This window comes from Hemicordylus capensis, chromosome 3 (assembly GCF_027244095.1).
Source record: "Hemicordylus capensis ecotype Gifberg chromosome 3, rHemCap1.1.pri, whole genome shotgun sequence".
NCBI classification, from domain to species: domain Eukaryota; kingdom Metazoa; phylum Chordata; class Lepidosauria; order Squamata; family Cordylidae; genus Hemicordylus; species Hemicordylus capensis.
Window position 1 is genome coordinate 193,769,590 of NC_069659.1, and position 6,134 is coordinate 193,775,723.

Here is a 6,134-nt window from a genome sequence, read left to right on the forward strand (position 1 = left end):
ATGGCACAGCGCCAGTAACGGGTGAGCTGCCACACTGCTACATATTCCCTCCCTCTTTTTCATGATCAGCTTTGAAAAGGAGGAGGAGGGAAAGGAAGAGAAAGCAAAGTGGGGCGGACGAGTGAGCGTGCATGCATGTCACAATGCAACGCCCACCCAGGGTAAGGGCGAGGAGGGGGACCCAGCCAGCCTGCCAATCTACCCCGAAGGGGCGGGGCAATAACAGGACAGGCAGCAGCACTCTTGCTTGAGCTCTGAAACTTCATCAGCACCCATCGAGGAATCCTGCCCTGGGACCCCAGAAGCCCTGAGCAGCATTCTATAGCAGGAACAGGGACTTGGGATATACTGTGACATTTGTTTGAGAGCCTCCATGACTGAACTACGGATGCCTATCCATTTGAAAGCAAATAAGGTCATGGGTTAGGAACATAGGAAGCTGCCTTGTACTAAGTCAGACCATTGGTTAATCTAGCTCAGAATTGTCTACACAGATTAGCAGCAGTTTCTCCAAGGTTATAGGCGGGAGTCTCTCTCGGCCCTTTCTTCTGCATACTTGGAGGACTCCCCCAAACCAGAAGCGTGTTTATTTGTAATTTTAAAAAATAAAATAAAAACCCTTATGGAAGATGACTTGCAGGATGTGTGGAATATTGAAGACAGTTGAGCTGTGAAATGTTGGGTGTCTGTCAAAAGAAAATGGACATTGGAGGGGAAGGCTGCTTGAGCCCTTATAGAATCCTGGAGAGGGGCTTATGGTATGCATGTCATGAGGTTTAAAAAAAACCAAACTTTCCTCCACAAGCTATACAGGAAGATTTCGGGAGGGAGGAAAGAAAGAAAAAGAAGAGACAGCTATTTGTATTCCCACTCTCCAGAAACCACCCCCACCCCCAGCTATATAACAATAATGTGCTGAGGTTTGGCAGGCGGTGCCAAACTTGAGACCCCAGCAAGGAAAGGTTTCTGGAGTAGGAAAGAAACAAGGTGTCCCTTTTCCTTTCCTGCCTATTGATAATTCCCCCACCCCCTGCAAGCCCCAAACAACACTGCAAGGCTCTTACTCTATGAGGCACTTCACACGACATGTGCGAAGTGCCTGACGGGGTTCTGCAGGGAGAGTGGGCTTGGCCCACTCTCCCTGCAGACAAGCAGCTGCTCATAGCTGGGCAGCTGAATCCATCATGGAGCCAGAGGGGGCTGTGGGGATCAGGGGCCATGTGGCCCCCAGAAGTTCCAGGACACCCCATGCAAGTGCGCAGGGCATCCTGGAGAGACCCCCGATCCCAGGAGGCCAATTGTAGTCTTTCAGTCGAGGTCTACTTGTGTGTCGGCACGTGCTGTGGCGACACACGAGCAAAGAAATGAGGTTAACAGAGTGCTCGCTCTGCTAACCTCATTTAAGGGGAGGGGGAATTAGGCGGGCTAGCCGCCTTGAGAGCACCAGGCTTGCCTGCAAGCCCGTTGGTTCCCACGATCGATGGAAAGTGGGCTAAGCTCCTTAGCCCACTTTCCATCGATTGTGGGAATAGCGTCTATGATTTTTTTCCCTTTTATTGCAAGGCTACAGTGTACGTGATCAAGGATAATAATAATACATGTGACTATAACTGGGGTGGGGGAGAGGAAAAAAGAAAAGAAAAATCCCTTAACATAAACATAATAAGATACAACCAATAAAGCAGGGGGGGGAGGGTTGGGGGGAGACAGCGTCTTCAAGGATATATATCTTGTATTTCAAAGCATAAACAGTTCATTAGAGTTTGACCAAATCACTGAAAAGTCTTCTTCTTTACCTTGCTGACGGGGGCAGGGGGGAACCAATTGAAATGTTGATAGGGAACACATATCAGTAATCTAAAATTGCAATTTAGGAGTAAATGTGTCCTTCCAGTGTTGTATTATAATCTGTATGCTGGCTGGGGTCCTGAAGAGGAACACTCTTCATAAAGGCTGAGGCTGCACTGGTCTAGAAGCCCTTTTCCTGGCCTCTTTGTCACTCTCTAGGAATGAAACTCCAGGTGAGATCATGTGGCTTAAATGGTGGGACTCTGCAGATAGCAGCAAACGTGACTGTCCATGACTCCCATGGTACAATCAATTGCAAGTGGCAAGAGTGTTGGGGGGGGGGCATAAACTACCCAAAACACTGGGGATAGCATAGCAAGAGTAAGTATCCATAGGTCATAACCCAGCCACGTTAATGGCTGCCATTCAGTCCCAGTCTGGGCAATGTGAGGAGCAAAGTGAGGCGGCTGTTTGAAGCTGAGCTTGTTCTCCACCCATATTGTGCTTGATGCAAGAGAAGATTCAAGGGGAAAGAGGCTGGAAGTCAGACCAATGGGAGCTGAGAAAGTGAGTGGCTTAATATCCCAGTTCCTTTCAGTCTCTCTTCATACTGTTCTTTCCACTCAGCCATTAGGTCCCACGTTGTAGAGCAGCCCCTTAGCCTTGGACTGCATTGAACAACTGGAGCGGGTACAAACTTATAGCATGGATGTGGGCCCTGAAGCATGATGAGTTGGCCTCCCACCACAATCCAAGTCATAGAGGATTAAATGCCTCCTATATGAAGATTCTTATTGATCCGAACTGGATATGTGAGGATGATGCTTTCCATACTTGCCCCATCACTTCAATTTGAGTTGGGAAGAACTGCTGCTTTAATTTAATGAGGTTTCAGGAGATATCCTGTTATATTCCTCTTCTAATGGCAATATTGGATTAGTGCCCCCAACTCACAGATCCTCCCCTGTAACTGCAGGATCTCCTTGTATGCTCTGCTGTGGAACAGCTGGTTGCTGTTGGGTTGGAGGCCTTGAAAGGAGAGTAAGCTTAGAAGGGGGCCCTGAGCTCAAAAAGGATGAGAAATACTCTTCCTAGCTGAACACCAATTGTCCCTATGGTCAAATAAGCAGTACAGCTTACATTAAGAAGTTTAACTACTTTCTCTCGGGGCCAGTTGTGCTCTCCTACACTTGAGGGTGTTTTTGCTTCTGCTCCTGCTTCAAAGAAATGAAGCACAGGGCAAAAATGGTAGGGCTGTGACCTATTGGTTCTCATACTGTGCAGTCTCGGTGGCTGTGTTGCATGCACTTCTGCAACAATCCATCCCACATCTTCACATCTCACTCTTGCATTCCCTTGCAAGAGACATTGAGATGTGTTTGCCCAGTGGTTGTATTACCCTGCTGCTTCAGCAAAGAGCCACCTTTCAAAGTGATGATGCTCTTTATATTAAGCAAGGGACAGAGCAACTGGCCCTATTATAATTCAGTACAGTGTCCCTCAGGGGCGTAACTACCATTCGGCAGGGGGAGACAGTCATCTTGGGGCCCTACTGCCTCGAGGGGTCCCCCAGAGGCACGTCACATGATTCTCCACCCGCCCGTGTTGCACCCCCTATGAATTATGTTGCGTCTCTTAGAGATCGGCAGTAGCAGAGAATAAAAAAACTAGATTCAATGTGAACTAGATATTCATAATGGTAATGTGAGTGTGAGTGCACTATATATTGTGAAGTGTGTTTGTGTGTGTATATCAGTGAGGAGCCCATTTTAAAATCTTGCCTCTGGGCCCACTTCAACCTTGCTACGCCCCTGGTGTCCCTCCTTTGGCTGTTTCTGATGTCTACCTTGTGTTGTGTTGTGTTTGTTTGTTTGTTTGTTTGTTTGTTTGTTTGTTTGTTTGTTTGTTTGTTTGTTTTAGACTGTGAGCCCTTTGGGGACATGGAGCCATCAACATTATGTATATTTCTCTTAGGCATACCTGTTGCTAATCCCATGTGTGGCAGCTCTTGCGAGAGTTCGAGCAGCTGCCAGATAGCAATGGGGATGGGCGAGAGGGAAGAAAATGGTGGTGGTGGCAACCGGCCAGCCAGTGGGGAAAGAGGGCAGCTAGGTGGCTGGGAAGAAAACAGTGGCGGTGGTGACAGCAAGTGGGAGAAGTAGTGGCCATCTGGCCATCAGGCAGGTGGGCAGTGGAAGCACTGGGGGGAAATGGTGGCGGAGGCTGGCTGGCTGGCGAAAGCGGAAGATGGTGGCGGGGGGGGGACAGCAGCAGTGGCAAACTAGAGGTGCAGATGCTCTGCACCCAGTTCAGCTAGTTTATTATTAATTATTATTAATAATGATAATCTATATAATAATCTATATAATTAGTTTATAATTATAAAAATTATAATTCTAAAAATTGCTTATTTTTAATAATTTTTTTAAATTTTGTTTTTTAAAAAAAATTTTAAATGTCCTACAAGTGGCTTGTTTCGTGGCAGAAAATTACAAAAACTTTTGTAACTGAAGCCCTGCCTTGGACCATCATTTCTCCTATGTGGATAAATCGGCCCTTTGCCTTCATAAAAAAGGGTAAAAGCACCCCACTTTTTGCACCACCCTTTAGATCACCTGGAATGACTTGGCATATGGCTTTGATATTGGGTATAGATAGCGGGCAGGGTGGGAGAGCTCTGAATATTGAAATTGAAATGGATTGTACAAATTGTTTTTAATATTTTTTTGATTTAAAAAAAAATTAAGTCCTGTAAGTGGCTTGTTTCCTGACTTTCAGTAAATTTTCCTACTGCAGTAAAGGTGCCAGAAAGAGTTCTCTCTATCTATAGAGTACTTCATAACTAGTGAAAGTAGGGCTAACTGTAAACATCTAAATAAACTTTATTTTATTTGTATATGCATTATGCTCAAGTAGGTTTGCAATCCAGAATGTTTTGAGTGAGAACTGTGAAGCAAGGGGCATGTGTTGTGCTTTTAACGTTTCCCCCTTACAAATGCACTATATGACCAAGCTGGTTGGGCATGTCCAAAAACCTCACTCATTTACTCACACACATTATTTACACAGTATGTCATCAATCAGTATGATTTTGTAATCATATGAAATGTTAAGTGGGCCCCACACATGCTGATTCGCCCCCAGCCCCACACACCCCTAAGGATGGCCCCTGCTGCCACATCTGCCAGTCTGTGTAGACAATACTGAGCAAGATGGACCAAGGATCCAACTCAGTAGAAGGCAGCTTCCTATGAAAATTGCCCTAACCAGCCTCTCAAGGCATATTGGCGGGGGATGAACTGGAAGGGAAATGCTGAGGACAGTCACAGCACTGTGCTAAGACTCTGGGACAGGATGGGGTTGGCCATACACTCCTATTAGCATTAGTCCACTGGCAATAAGATTCCTAAAAGGGTAATTCGTGTTTTTCAATAAAGTAGCCTTTCAATTAAGCATGCGTTCAATAAAGTTCCTAGTCTCATCTCTTCATTCTGGGGTGCTGACACACTACAAGAAAATATTTACTGCAGTGTGTTCACTGCATGTTATGGGTGCATTTTCCTCTGCATGCATGCACACACAGTCACCTTCAAACATGGCATCCCTCACAAGGATAAACAGTGTAGTGTGCTGCAAATATGTTTGTGGTTTTTTTGGTAACATGAGAAACAACCTTTGGAGTTCTAAAAACACCTTTTCTCTTAGACTCTCCCAAAATATGCCCACAGGTGTCTGTCTGTCTTAGTTCTGGGTCTCTAAAGGAGAAAAAAATTCAAAGCAACAGAAAAACCTGGCAAAACACCTTGCTTTTGATAGGGGTAGCCATGTATTTCTGCAGGTTAATATTAGGGTGACAGATCAATACTAGGCTAATTGGTGTAACCACTGTTTTCCTTACGAATGTGTACATTTAACAGCTGTATGATGAAGAGTGGACTAGTTGAATGTCTACCTGTCCGGCAGTTGTTAAAAAGCTTGTGTCAGGAGAAATGGGGCAATTCTTACTATTATTCATTTTAGCAGAGTTGCTTCTTTCTTCTTGAGATCACATACTGACAAGATGTTTTACTGCATTGTGGCCAAATACATTTGCCCACACACCTCACTTACAAAATAGAATCTCAATGGATCCTCCCATGGGTTTCTATACCATACAGTTTGGTATGAAGGGTTGCTCTGAAAGAACCTTCTTTTTTTAGCAAAGGGATGCTTCTGTTTCAACACAACTGATAGTGATGTATCCTTTCCTCAGCTGACTCAAGGCAAAAACTAAAGGATGGGGATACACAGTCACCCAGAGGCCATAGAGAAGGATGTCTAATCAAAGAGGGCACTAACCAGCTATA